This window comes from Myotis yumanensis, unplaced genomic scaffold, assembly GCF_028538775.1.
Source record: "Myotis yumanensis isolate MYYU_CA2020_CCGP unplaced genomic scaffold, mMyoYum1.0.hap1 SCAF_2, whole genome shotgun sequence".
Lineage (NCBI taxonomy): Eukaryota > Metazoa > Chordata > Mammalia > Chiroptera > Vespertilionidae > Myotis > Myotis yumanensis.
Genome location: NW_027223753.1, coordinates 179,116,146 through 179,131,476, shown reverse-complemented (window position 1 = coordinate 179,131,476; position 15,331 = coordinate 179,116,146). Strand labels below are relative to the sequence as shown.

Genomic DNA, 15,331 nt, shown 5'->3' with positions numbered 1-15,331 from the left:
AAGAAACATTCTGTTCCTTTTATTCAGAAAAGGAATTTCTAGTCTAAATTATTGGTTTCAGTAACATTTCATATTCTGATCAAAGAAACATTATTTTTTTTACCCTGGAGATAATGACTCATGCTTTTCTCGGAATTTTGCTTTTGTGGAAACTAAAGTGCAGTCATAAATACAGCACTGTTATTTGTATCTTAGTGCTAGTGATACTGTTGTGAGTAGACTATTAATGGGTAAGAACACTAGTATTATAAAGCCAGTTTTAACAAAGAAACCAAGCATGAGTTTTAATTAGTCAATTTCTAGAGATGTGAAAATAGGCTTTTTAAACTAATAAGCAAATTATTAGGATTTTTGTCAATTATGCTATAAAAATAGAACCCATACTTTCATCTTAAAAAAAAAAACTTTATCATTTTGAGGGTCTTTGATAGAAGGTAAATTTCTGACTTCCAATAATGACAGTGGAAATATTATAAATAAAATTTCCTGTCTCTTCCTTTTGCCCCTCACAATTGGTACGAGAGTATCAAAGTATAATCACATTAGACCATAAATAATGATCAAATAGAGATTATTGGTATTGACTAGATGAAGTTAAAAGCTTATGTTCCAGTTTTAACCTAATCTTCCAATTGAAGAACTAGAGCTGTGGGTGTGCCTTTATGTACTATAATAGATGTTCTCACTCTGAGTTTTCATCACATCAAAATTCTCCATCATGTGTCCATCGCTGCAATAGCCATTATGGAGTGACACACACAAAAGTGTCTGTTGATGATCCCTACAGCTCTCTCCAACCCCTTACCTCTTTACTTCAACCTTTGCAGTCATGCCCCTTCCTGGGATACTACTCCCCAGGGAAGGTTTATATTTTTAAGCTTCCTTTTTCAAACTTTCTTAAAACTCCCTCTGTGCTTTTATTATAATTTCATCAAAATTAGCTAATGAATCATGTGTGAGGCAGTTGTTGGGATAATGATATGTTAACTAAGTTTTTATCAGTTGATACATTTTTAAGGAAGCACTTTAACTTACTGCATTATTATGAGGTAATTTATTATTTAACCGTATGCCTTAGGTGGTCAGCTGATGACATATTGAGCATCAATGAATGAACATGTTAATGTACTTACTGATCATTTATGTTGCTGTTTTTACACAGTTGCACCCATTTCAGTTTGTTATTCTCATTGCTCTCATTTTAAGATATAGTAACTATAATTTCCCAAGTGCTTGGTACATTGTACTACATCAAGTATAAGTGAACAATAAATATTTGAAAGGGCAAAGTAAAGACCGTCTTGTAACCTTCTCTCCCATTGTTAAGTACATTCTGAAATAACCTTGCCCATATTGTAATAGCTAAAAAATTTTGTATTTTTTTTTTCCGCTAAAAGTATTACAAAGGGTATTACATAAGTGTCCTTCCCCCCCCCCCCCCTTGACAAGCCCCTGCCCTCCCTTACTCCCCAGTGTCTTATGTCCATTAGTTATGGTTATATGGATGCATACAAGTCCTTCAGTTGATCTCTTACTCCCCTCCCTCCTGTCCCCCAACCCTCCCTGGCCTTCCCACTGTAGTCCGACAATCGGTTTGAGGCAGCTCTGCCACTGTATTTATTATTGTTCAAAAGTTTGTAATGGTCTTAATTATCCATGAAAGAGTGAGATCATGTGGTATTTTTCCTTCATTGACTGGCTTGTTTGACTTAGCATAATGCTCTCCAGTTCCATCCATGCTGTTGCAAATGGTAAGAGTTCCTTCTTTTTAACAGCAGCATAGTATTCCATCGTGTAGATGTACCACAGTTTTCTAATCCATTCATCTACTGATGGGCACTTAGGCTGTTTCCAGATCTTAGCTATGGTGAATTGTGCTGCTGTGAACATCTGGGTGCATATATCCTTTCTGATAGGTGTTTCTGGTTTCTTGGGATATATTCCTAGAAGTGGGATCACAGGGTCAAATGGGAGTTCCATTTCCAATTTTTTGAGGAACCTCCATACTGCCTTCCATAGTGGCTGCACCAGTCTGCATTCCCACCAGCAGTGCACAAGTGTTCCTTTTTCTCCACATCCTCTCCAGCACTTGTCGTTTGTTGATTTGTTGATGATGGCCATTCTGACAGGTGTGAGATGGTACCTCATTGTTGTTTTGATTTGCATCTCTTGGATGATTAGTGACTTTGAGCATGTTTTTATATGTCTCTTGGCTTTCTGAATGTCCTCTTTTGAAAGTGTCTATTTAGATCCTTTGCCCATTTTTTGATTGGATTGTTTATCTTCTTTTTGTTAAGTTGTATGAGTTCCCTATAAATTTTGGAGATTAAGCCCTTATCAGATATGACGTTGGCAAATATGTTTTCCCACGAGGTGGGTTTTCTTGTTGTTCTGTTGATGGTTTCTTTTGCTGTGCAGAAGCTTTTTATTTTGATGTAGTCCCATTTGTTCATTTTCTCTTTAGTTTCAACTGCCCTAGGAGCTGTATCAGTGAAGAAATTGTTTTGGCATATGTCTGAGATTTTGTTGCCTTTGTATTCTTCTAGAATTTTTATGGTTTCCTGTCGTACATTTAAGTCCTTTATCCATTTTGAGTTTATTCTTGTGTATGGTGTAAGTTGGTGGTCTAGTTTCATTTTCTTGCATATATCTGTCCAATTTTCCCAACACCATTTATTGAAGAGACTATCTTGGCTCCATTGTATGTTCATGCCTCCTTTGTCAAAAATTAATTGAGCATATTGGTGCGGGCTAATTTCTGGACTCTCTATTCTATTCCACTGATCTATATGTCTGTTCTTGTGCCAGTACCAGGCAGTCTTGAGAACAGTGGCTTTGTAATACAGCTTGATATCTGGCATTGAGATCCCACCTACTTTGTTCTTTCTCAGGATCGTTGCAGCTATTCGGGGTCTTTTTTTATTCCAGATGAATTTTTGGAGAGTTCGTTCTAGATCTTTGAAGAAGGCCATTGGTATTTTAATGGGAAGTGCGTTGAATGTATAGATTGCTTTGGGTAGTATGGACATTTTAATGATGTTGATTCTACCAATCCAAGAACATGGTATGTTCTTCCATCTGTTTATGTCTTCCTCTATCTCTTTTTTCAACGTCCTGTAGTTTTCTGAGTAGAGGTCTTTAACCTCTTTAGTTAAGTTTATTCCTAGGTATCTTAATTTTTTTGGTGCGATGGTAAATGGGATTGTTTTTCTAATCTCTCTTTCTGAAAGTTCACTATTGGTGTATAGAAATGCCTCAGATTTCTTGGGGTTAATTTTGTATCCTGCTACATTGCCAAATTCATGTATTAAGTCTAGTAGCTTTTTGATGGAGTCTCTAGGGTTTTGTATGTATAATATCATGTCATCTGCAAATAAGGACAGTTTTACTTCCTCTTTTCCAATTTGGATGCCTTTTATTTCTTCTTCTTGCCTAATTGCAATGGCTAATACTTCCAGTACTATGTTGAACAGGAGTGGTGAGAGTGGGCATCCCTGTCTTGTTCCTGTTCTTAGGGGAAATGGTGTTAGTTTTTGTCCATTGAGTATGATGTTGGCTATGGGCCTGTCATATATGGCTTTTATTATGTTGAGGTATGATCCTTCTATTCCCACCTTTCTGAGAGTTTTTATCAAAAATGGGTGTTGGATTTTGTTGAATGCTTTTTCTGCATCAATTGATATGACCATGTGGTTTTTTTCTTTCAATTTGTTTATGTGATGTATCACATTTATTGATTTACGGATGTTGTACCATCCTTGCATCTCTGGGATAAATCCTACTTGGTCATGGTGTATGATCCTTCTGATGTACTGCTGGATCCGATTTGCTAAGATTTTGTTGAGGATTTTGGCATCTATGTTCATGAGGGATATTGGCCTGTAATTCTCTTTCATTGTGATGTCTTTACCTGGTTTTGGTATTAGGGTGATGCTGGCTTCATAGAATGAACTTGGAAGTGTTCCTTCCTCTTGAATTTTTTGTAGTAGTCTGAGGAGGGTAGGTTTTAGTTCTTCCTTGAATGTTTGGTAAAACTCCCCTGTGAAGCCGTCTGGCCCTGGGCTTTTGTTTGCTGGAAGCTTTCTGATGACTGCTTCAATTTCTTCCATAGTTATTGGCCTATTGAGGTTTTTAGATTCTTCCTGATTGAGTTTTGGAATGTTGTATTTTTCTAGGAATTTGTCCATTTCCTCCAGGTTGTCTAGTTTGTTGGAGTAGAGTTGCCCGTAGTATTGTTTAACAATCATTTGTATTTCTGTGGGGTCTGTTGTTATTTCGCCTCTATCATTTCTGATTTGGTTTATTTGGGACCTCTCTCTTTGCTTCTTGGTGAGCCTGGCTAGGGGTTTGTCAATCTTGTTTATCCTTTCAAAGAACCAGCTCTTGGTTTCATTGATTTCCTGTATTGTTTTTTTGGTCTCTATTTCATTGATTTCTGCTCTAATCTTTATTATCTCCTTCCTTCTGCTCACTCTGGGGTTTTCTTGTTGCTCTCTTTCTAATTCTTTGAGTTGTAGAGTTAGATGATTGACTACCATTTTTTCTTGTTTTTTGAGATAGGCCTGTAGAGCTATAAACTTTCCTCTCAGGACTGCTTTCATTGTGTCCCAGAGGTTTTGGATTGTTGTGTTTTCATTGTCATTAGTGTCCAGGATGTTTTTAATTTCTTCTTTGATCTCATTGGTTACCCAATCAATATTTAATAACATGCTATTCAGCTTCCAAGTGTTTGAGTATTTTGGGTTGTTTTTATTGTAGTTTATTTCTCACATTATGCCATCGTGGTCTGCGAAGATGCTTTTTATGATTTCAATCTTCTTGAATTTGTGGAGACTTTGCTTGTGACCCAATATGTGGTCTATTTTTGAATATGTCCCATGAGCACCTGAGAGGAATGTATATTCCGCAGCTGTGGGGTGAAGTGCTCTGAAGATGTCAATTAAGTCCATCTGATCTAGTGAGTCATTTAGGATTGCTGTTTCTTAGCTGAGTTTTTGTCTAGCGGATTTATCCAGTGATGTCAGTGGTGTGTTAAAGTCCCCTACTATGATTGTATTGTTGTCGATCTCTCCCCTGATATCTTCCAGAAGTTTTCTTATGTATGTGGGTGCTCCTGCATTGGGTGCATATATGTTTACCAGGGTTATATCTTCTTGTTGTATTGATCCCTTTAGTATTATGAAGTGGCCTTCCTTATCTCTGGTTATGGCCTTCACTTTGAGATGTATTTTGTCAGATATAAGTATTGCTACCCCAGCTTTCTTTTCCTTTCCATTTGCGTGAAAGATATTTTTCCATCCCTTCACTTTCAGTCTGTGTGAGTCCCTTCTAATGAGGTGGGTCTCTTGTAGACAGCAGATGTATGGGTCATGTTTTTTTATCCATTCAGCCACTCGATGTCTTTTGGTTGGAGCATTTAGTCCATTTACATTTAAAGTTATTATTGAAAGGTACTTGTTTGTAGCCATTTCTTTTTTTGTGTGTGTGTGGCTGTTTTCTTTCTGAGCTTGATATTTCTTCTTTTTACACCAGTCCCTTTAGCATTTCTTGCATGGCTGGCTTGGTGGTGATAAACTCCCTTAGCCCTTTTTTGTCTGTGAAGCTTCTTATTTCCCCTTCAATTTTGAATGATAGCCTTGCTGGATAGAGTATTCTTGGATTCAGTCCTTTGCTTTGCATCACTTTGTAGATTTCCGTCCATTCTTTTCTGGCCTGATGTGTTTCTGTTGAGAAATCATTTGATAATCTAATGGGAGATCCCTTGTATGTTACTTTCCGTCTCTCTCTTGCAGCCTGTAAGATTCTCTCTTTATCCTGAACATTTGCCATGGTAATTATGATGTGTCTTGGTGTGGGTCTTTTCGGGTTCACCTTGTTTGGGACTCTCTGGGCTTGTGTGACTTTTTTCTTCCCCACCTCAGGGAAGTTTTCTGATATTATTTCTTCGAATAGGTTTTCTAATCCATGTTCATCTTTCTGTTGTTCTGGCACCCCTATTATTCGTATGTTGTTTCGTTTCATGTTGTCCCAAAGCTCCCTTAGGCTCTCCTCCTGTCTTTTAATTTTTTTCTCCATTTGCAGTACAGTTTGAGTGTGTTTTGCTTCCTTGTCTTCTAATTCACTAATTCGGTCCTCCGCTTCTCCCAGTCTACTGTTGATACTTTCAATGGTGTTTTTTATTGCAGCTATGTCGCTCTTCATTTCTTCTTGGGACTTACTTAAGTTGTTGATTTTTTCATCTGTTTCTTCTAGCTTCTTGCATAAGTAGTTGAGTTTTTCATCTGTTTCTTCTTGCTTCTTGAACATCTGGTGCATGTACTCTAGGAACCTTATTCTGAATTCTTTTTCCGTCATGTTGCATATCTCTGTCTCACTTAGCTGCTTTTCTGGCGAGTCCTCCTTTTCTTTCCTTTGGGGGTTTCTTTGTCTACCCATGTTTGATCTCACTGACATGACTAGTTGTTGAGTCGTTCAGTGGCTGGACCCTGGGTGGCAGTGGCTGCTCCCTGGGTGGCAGTGGCTCCTCTGGTTGTGGTTGCTCCTTGGGCGGTTGTGGTAGCAGCGGCTCCTCTGTTGATAGCAGGGCCTCTGGTGGGTGCTGTTCACAGCTGTGGTGGCTCTTCTGGCTGGTGGAGGGAGGCTTCACACACAGCAACTGTTCCCCAGGCAGAGCGTGTGGTGATCAGGAGGCCGCTGTTGCTTGAATCTGCTTTCCGTGGAGGGGTGCCGGTCTCCTCTGGGCTCTTACAGTCGCGTTGCTTGCGAGTCGTTGCCTCCGGGTTAGTAGCCGCCGGGTTAGTAGCCGATCTCTGGATGCCGGTACCAGCTACCTAAGATGGCGCGGTCTTGCCGCTGCGCTGGCGCCCAGGGGGAGGTTTCAGCCTCAATCTCTAACCATCCGCATTTTTTAGGAGTTCTCTGTCTTTCCTGGCTGCAGACTGTCTCTCAGCTGAACCTCCCCAGCTTGATCGGGCTGATTGTTACCCGTTTCAGCTGCTCGCCCCTATCTGCTCCGGGATAAAGCACCAACACGTCCGTCTAAGCCTCCGCCATTTTCTTCAAATTTTGTATTTTTTAAAATATCTGTGACTTGCCTAGCCGGTGTGGCTCAGTTGGTTGAGCATTGTCCCGTGCACCAAGAGGTCGCAGGTTCAATTTCCAGTCAAAGCATGTGGCCGGGTTGTCACCTCAATTCCCAGTGGAGGGATCAATGTTTCTATCTTTTCCTCTCCCTTCCTCTCTCTCTAAAATCAATAAAAAGTATATCTGTGGCTCCACATTGTTGTCAGTCATTCATAGGACTGCTTCTCACATCTTGGGTGGGTGACACTTGTACTGAAATTAAGCTACCCTCTATCTGATTGCTGCATTACTTCAAATTTTGCTTTAGTGAAGTAGCCCTTTTATCAGAGATCAAATACTGAAGGATGATAAATCACTATTGAAATTGGTCAATAATTGCTCACAATAGGGTTTTTCACTATTAGTGTAATATTAAAATATTCTGTTATTTCCAGAAAGGGAGCAAATGGCAAACAATTGCATCAAAATATAATGTTATTGTTTGGTCTTTTTCATTAAAAGAGCAAAGTTTTAAAATCAAGTTTCTACTATATTTCATCCAATGTTGTGGCATCCATCTGGAAATATATTGTTACCTATGGATATACTTGGGTAGTGTTCACTGAACAAATAATATAGTTTAATCTAAAGAAATGGAACATTTGCAACTAGCTCTTTATGTGTTCATCTGCTTAAGTTAAGTAAAACTGGGGAATACTTGCTTTAACCAATAAATTTGGCATGTGAAATGGGCAGATTAAGAATAGACATTAAGCCTGGCTGGTGTGGCTCAGTGGATGAGCGTCAGACTCCTATGAAACAGGAGATCACAGTTCAATTCCCAGTCAGGGCACATGCTGGGGTTGCAGGCTCAATTCCCAATGGGGATGTGCAGGAGGCAGCAGACCAGTGATTCTCTCTTATCATTGATGTTTTTATCTCCCTCTCCCTTCCTCTCTGAAATCAATTTAAAAAAATATATATATATATTTTAAAAAAATAAACATTGTGACCAGTTTGAGTAAGATTTCATGAAATAACATTTTAATGCCCTATACATTCTTTTCTTTGTGTCTATTTGTAAGAATGCCAATACTTTATCAATAGGTATGGTATAAGAGAAACACTACTTGAAGAGATTACAATAATGACTTCTAAGAAAAGAAATGAGGTCAAACACGAAGGTTGAGATTGTGATTTGGGGTCAAAAGGGATAATAGCATGGGTCGATAAATAACTCAGACAAAAATGTCAGGGACCTAAGTATTGGTATGATAACCAAGGATACTCAGTGCATCTCAAGATAGATTTTTGCAGTCTAATTAAATACCTTGTAAACTAAAATATGTTTTCATGACACTTATCCACTTGTGCATAATTATCTAATGTAGCCATTTGGGATTATGCCTTGGCATGAATGAAACTAAAAGCAAGGTCCTTCTGGTGTTTTTGGATAAGTTCATTGGATAATACCTGTTTCCACAGAATATACTACTAAAATTGGGATGACAACAGAAGACTAGCATGGCCCTGTGTAAGGTTGTTACACACATTCAAGAGATACTCCATATTTTTAAGCGAATGTTTTTATTTGCTTCACTTACTAGCAGACTGTTTTCCTGATTCAAAGCAAATTGATGGAGTCCATTTACATTTCCTCCTCAGCCTGCCAGTATTGGCAGAATCCCCACTGTAATCACTGCAGCACAGTCCAGATCTTGTCATTTTATTTTGAAAATGTTGCCCTTGCCACAGCCAGTGACAGCAATGATATGTGAATATCTTCTTTGTTCATTGTTTGTGCATGGTAGTCTGTAGTCATAGGCACAGACACATAGCTGCAGTTTTATGACACGTGGCCCCGAGAAATAGGAAAATCTATTGAAGACCAGAGACTGTGATGGAGCTTTATGATTGGTCTTTGATTCTCTCTCCCAAATCAATTTGGCCTTCTTGCACATAGCACAGATATGTTAAGTCTGGGATGTTGAGTTGGTCAAAAGTGAAAATAATACTCCAAAGCTAAGAGACCTATGAAATATATCTGGATACAATTAAGTGAATGTATTGTATCTACTAGTAGCCCCAAAGTTGCTAGCTCCATCTTTGTTGGACTAGTCCAGTGGTCGGCAAACTGCAGCCCCTTGAGTGTGGCTCTTCCACAAAATACCACGTGTGGGTGCGCACGTACAGTGCGATTGAAACTTCGTGGCCACACTCAAGGGGCCAAAGAGCTGCATGTGGCTCACGAGCTGCAGTTTGCCGACCACTGGACTAGACTGAAAACTTACTCTTTTGGCATTTTGGACTTTGTTTGTTCATTTGTTTGTTTCTCTGTGGACACAAACTGTTCTGTGCAAGGAAATAGAGTGACAGTTTCTACTGAGGAACCTGTAGCTGACCCAAGTTGTACTTTGCTTATAATGGTGGTATAGAGTTGGTATGCAAGACTTAACCTTTTGCCATTGTCAAAAAAGACTATAATGTTTATCTGTGGGGGGCAGACAAGTTTTAATGTATCTGGACCCTGGAGGGGTATCACCAGAAGGACTAGAATTTGACTAGAAGTCTCAATAATGACTAAATTGTTTTCATCCCATGACACAAGGAAATAAGGTAACTATTCATTTTTGATGAAGAGAGAAAAAGGCAAAGGGAACAGTGTGAAGCAGCTGTTTTCCAAAAGTTCATGCACCCTCACCCATACAGGAAGACTTGAAAGAAGGTTATTGAAGTATTCAAAACCATGGAAAGGCTTATGAAGGCATTATTCTATACCAGAAAGAAACACAAGAGGAAAGGCCACTTGATAAACTTCAGGGAGAGATGTTCTCTTTCCTGATGGCTTATGGAAACATCTTGCCTTTTGCTTGCTTATTACAGGTCTTTAAAAGAATCAAGTCAAGTAAGCTGGAAGATACGTTGCTGGTATTACCTTTTTTTAGATGTTCTTAATCTCATTAAAATGTTGAATTTCTATATTCTTAAACTCTTCATGAATTTATCTAGCCAGACCCTCAATGATGTACTCTTTTGTCTCTTCTTTCTCTTTAAATAACAGCATCTGGGAAATAACTATTTTATAAATAAGTCAAGTCCAGGATGGTGTTAGCTTCATTAGGGCAAGAAAGAGTGAAGTTATTTTTGGCGAAGCTTCCAGACTTTTGAAAGAAAAAGAGAGGAGAGTTAGTTCTAATACTGACTTTAAGCTGAAAAGTAGAGCCCTTTCATACTTTTTTCTTAAGTGAATCCATCAATCAAGAAAGGAACAATGTGTGGTTGGCATCATTTGTGTAATTCCAAGTAATAAATGGATTTTATTCCTGAAGTATGTGGGACATGGGTCTCATTTGTAAAGGGGAATTACATAGGACTTTGTGCCCCAATTTTTGGTTATCATCAGTAATAAGTTTGGTTCTAAACTTTTACTTGTAAAGGGTTGAGCTTTCATTTCTCTTTATCTTCCTTTGGAGCTAACATTTTTGCTTAGCAGGAAATTGGAGTAGTATTTCCAGACCCTCTTCATATTTTCCATTTCCTTTATAGTAGGCTATTTTGCTTGCTGGGCTGGTATTTTCATTGATCTCATTGGTTAAATTTTCATGGAGGCAATCAGGTGCATAAATAGGCTTCTGTTTTCATTGTCTTGTTTCTCTGTTTATATAAAAGATACCACTTTGTAATTATTTTATAAGGAAAGTATCTTTTTTCTCATTAAAATTCATAGTGTATCTAATAGCTAATATTATTTATTAATCTGCACCTTCTTACTGGGTCTTATGTTTGTTTACCACTTTTGATTCTGCTACTCATACTGGATTCTTTTAACCCACCTTAATAAAGTCCTATTCACATTTATTGATAATTAAAAGTCTGCATTGGTATGGACATTACTGGCTTAGACCTTAATTGTTTGTCATTATTTTTAAAAATCCATTAGCACAGACTCTTTCTAAACCCATCCATGGACCTGATATTAGGGGACCCTTGTCTTAACTAATTCATTAAATCTCTGAAATGTATTTTCATAACATCTTTCATTGCACTATGAATTTAATAGTGAGAATGAATTGCATCTCCTACTAAAGGATTTGAATTTTCTACATATTGGTCATGAAAACTATTTTCTACCCTGAGGTTTTTAAGGTCTCTCTTAATTACTAAAAAGGATGAGTTAAAGCTGTTTTCTCATGGTTAGCTTGTAAAGGTCAATGAAGGACAGCACTTTAAAAGAAATAGATAATACTCATCCTTCAGAGCTAGTGTATATTACAGCTGTCCCTTTGGACTCATTCCAACAACAGCTCAGTGACTCTTGGAGGAAGAGAATTTTTAGAGGCTTTAACTGGGGCTCAGGAAAATTATACTGAAAGACACTTGCTTCCATGCATATCTACTGTAGTGAAAAAAATCATGCTTCTTATCCCTCAGATGCAGTTATTCTCTCAATGCTTTTGATTATCTTTTACAAGGTATCTTCATCCACTCTTTCTTGCTATTACTATTGCTTCTTTGTTCAGACCCTTGCTACCTTTTCCCTGAGATAATTTCAACAATTTAGTTTTCCTACTTATTCCCCTATACTCCAGGACTACGATGACTGACCCAGAACAAGACCTATCTTGGAAAAGTTCACAGTCTAGCAGGAAGTCAAATATGGATGTAGATAATTTTAATAAGAATGTATTAAGATATAATTATATAAATACATGTAAGAGTCTGGGTAACGTTTTTTAAAGGGAGTACTTAACTCTGGAAATATTTAAAGTAACTTTTAAGGAAAGTAGCCAGATCATAGAATTACCAATCCAGATTTTAATCATTTTATTTCTGTAGCAAGTGTGGAGGCAAGTTTTGTTTTCTTATTCTAAATCAAACTAAACTAAGGTTTTATTTGGTAATTAAAACAAAACAAAACAGGAAATCTTATTTTCTAGTTAATGAACAAATAAAGAGATACAACTGAGTTAGCCACAAAACTACATGTTAATATTTTCCTGTTGACCTGTCTGAGATTGAGGGTGGACATATCTTGTCAACATATATCTAAATATACATATTTATAAATGTATCTGTTAAATCAGATGTAAGTATTTGTAAATCTTTGGTCATTCAATAAACATTTATGCAGCTTCTATATTTATAGACCATAGCTATCCAGAAAATACAAGCTGCTTATTTTAGCAAATTGTGGCTGTTTGAGATGATTAAGCTGCCAATGGAGTCAGTATAGATATCCCCTAAATTTGCAAGTGTACACTTCAATATAGCTTTCTTATATTTAGTGATTTTTATGATGAACATATAATATTGATATTTAAATACAAATAACTATTTGAAACATACTGCACTTCTGAAATTAAAACCAGAGTTTAAAATATCTGAAATATACGTTATGTTTTAATTACATTTTGGGGGGTAACATTAATTAATAAGATTATATAAGTTTCAAGTGTGCAGTTCTATATATTGTACATATATTCTATATATTATGTATACTGGTATACTAGAGGCCGTGCACTGGTGGGGTCCCTCAGCCTGGCCTGTGCCCTCTTGTAATTCAGGACCCTTCAGAGGATGTCGGAGAGCCAGTTTCGGCCTGATCCCCACAGGCCAGGCCGAGGGACCCCACCAATGCACAAATCCGTGCATTGGGCCTCTAGTATGCATATAAGATCTTTGGTTAATCTCTTCCTGCCCTCCCTCCTTCCCTCTGAGATTCATCAGTCTGTTCCATGGTTCCATGCCTGTGGTTTCCACTCCTGTGTTGAGCGTCTGCCCCCTGGTGGTCACTACACATCATAGCAATGGTCAGACAGTCGCTTAGGCTTTAATATATATAGATTACACTGTGTGCTCACCACCCAAAGTCTAGTCTCCTTGTGTCACCATATATTTGACCACCTTTACCCTCTTCAATCACTTTAGGTATAATTTAAAGTAATCGGGTCAGTCCAGCCAGTGTGGCTCAGCGATTGAGCATTGACCCATGAACCAGAAGGTCATAGTTCGATTCTCAGTCAGGGTTCATGCCCAGGTTGCAGGCTTGTTCCCCAGAAAGGGGCATGCAGGAGACAGCCATTCAGTGATTTCTTCTCATCATTGATGTTTCTATCTCTCTCTCCCCCCTCCCTTCCTCTCTGAAAAAGTAAGGAAAAGTCTCTGCAGTGTAAGGCTGCATTTATAGAAACAATAGTGACCCGGTGCATGCATTCGTGCACATTGAAAGGAAATTAATTAGAAGAAATATTTTAATATCGCTATTCGCCCTTTCTCTATAATAGAAGCGTCAACCAAATTCACGATCAACAATGACAGATCAAAACACAAGCGTACAATTGGCGCCAGCGAGAACTTTGTATGTATCATGCATGTGTGAGTCAACATCCTTTTATCGTATACAAGAGGCCCGGTGCACAAAATTTGTGCATGGGGGGTGGGGGGTGTCCCTCAGCCCGGCCTGCACTCTCTCCAATCTGGGACCCCTCTGGGGATGTCCGACTGCCAGTTTAGGCAGTCAGACATTCCTCTCACAATCCGGGACTGCTGGCTCCTAACTGCTCACCTGCCTGCCTGCCTGATTGCCCCTAACCGCTTCTGCCTGTCAGCCTGATCACTCCCTAACTGCTCCCCTGCCGGCCTGATTGATGCCTAACTGCTCCCCTGCTGGCCTGATCGCCCCCAACTGCCCTCCCCTGCCAACCTGATCGCCCCCAATTACCCTCCCCTGCTGCGAACCGCCTCCTTCACTGGGACCCGCCTCCTCCGCGGGAGACGGCAGAGATGCCGGGACAGGCCTCCTCCATGTGGCGCAGAGCCGCGGGATCCCCAGGCCTCACTGCGCAGAGCGGCCACCAGGCCCCACCTCCGCTGTGCGCAACTGCCCTCCCCCACAGAGGGCAGTTGAGGGGGGGCTGGGATCACACAAGGACGTGACGCCACCTAGGGTTTTATTATATGGGATAATAAAAGCCTAGTATGCTAAGTGTCCAACTGTTTGTTCGAGCAGTCTGACCACCAGGGGACAGACTCCAACTAGTAGATTACCTTGCTACTGGGGTCTGGCCAATTGGGACTGGGCAAGACAGGCCGGACATGCCCTGGAGCCCTCCCGAGGTTCCTCCCCGGTTGGCCAACCTCCCGTGGTCCCTCCCTGGCGGGCCGGCCCCAAACAGGACTAGACGAGATGGCCCCAATCAGCCCTAATCAGGACTGGGTAAGATAGGCCGGACATACCCTGGAGCCCTTCCGCGGTTCCTCCCCGGCCCTGATCGTGCACAAGTAGGCTCCCTCAGCCTGGCCTGAGCTCTCTTGCAATCCAGGACCCCTCAGGAGATGTTGGAGAGCCGGTTTTGGCCCAATCCCCACAGACCAGGCCGAAGGACCCCACTGTTGCATGAATCTGTGCACCAGGCCAGTAGTCCTATCTAATAAAGAGGTAATATGCAAATGGACCATCACTCCAACACATAAGATGGCCGCCCCCATGTGGACACAAGATGGCCAGCAGGGGAGGGCAGTTGTGGGTGATCAGGCCAGCAGGAGAGGGCAGTTGGGGACGACCAGACCGACAGGGGAGGGCAGTTAGGGGCAATCAGGCCAGCAGGGGAGGGCAGTTAAGGGCAACCAGGCTGGCAAGGGAGGGAAGTTAAGGGTGACTGGGCCAGCAGGGGAGGGCAGTTGGGGGCAACCAGGCCTGCAGGGGAGGGCAGTTGCGGGGGACCAGGCCTGCAGGGGAGGGCAGTTAGGGGCATTTGGGCTGGCAGGGGAGCAGTTAGGTGTCGATCAGGCTGGCAGGGGAATGGTTAGGGGGTGATCAGGCTGGCAGGCAGAAGTGGTTAGGGCAATCAGGCAAGCAGGCAGGCCAGGCGAGCAGTTGGGAGCCAGCAGTCCTGGATTGTGAGAGGAATGTTCAAATGCCCGTTTAGGCTTGATTCCACCAGGATTGGGCCTAAATGGGCAGTCGGATATTCCTCAAGGGGTCCCAGATTGGAGAGGGTGCAGGCTTGGCTGAGGGGAACCCCCCACCCTGCACGAATTTGGTGCACTGGGCCTCTAGTATATATAGAATAAACTTGCTTAATTAGGCCTGTTTTCTGATGTAGCTAAACTTTTTCCAGCCCAGTGAAGCACCCCAACTTCTCTTTCAGGTAATTGTCAGCAACACAGCAGTAAATACCAACACAAAGCAAATTATTATTGTAGATCACACAGGGAGAACAAAGGGTAAAATATTTAACTGTAGCAGTGTTTGTCTGTATTCTGTGCA

The 15,331-nt window shown here is 40.6% G+C and overlaps 1 protein-coding gene and 1 pseudogene across 1 annotated transcript in view; both read left to right on the top strand.

Moving 5' to 3' along the window:
- PIK3CA (phosphatidylinositol-4,5-bisphosphate 3-kinase catalytic subunit alpha) overlaps positions 1-15,331 on the top strand; it is an 83,468-nt gene that overhangs the window by 22,002 nt on the left and 46,135 nt on the right. The gene's annotated exons all lie outside the window — the stretch shown is intronic.
- On the top strand, positions 8,537-8,637 carry LOC139004610 (U6 spliceosomal RNA; annotated as a pseudogene).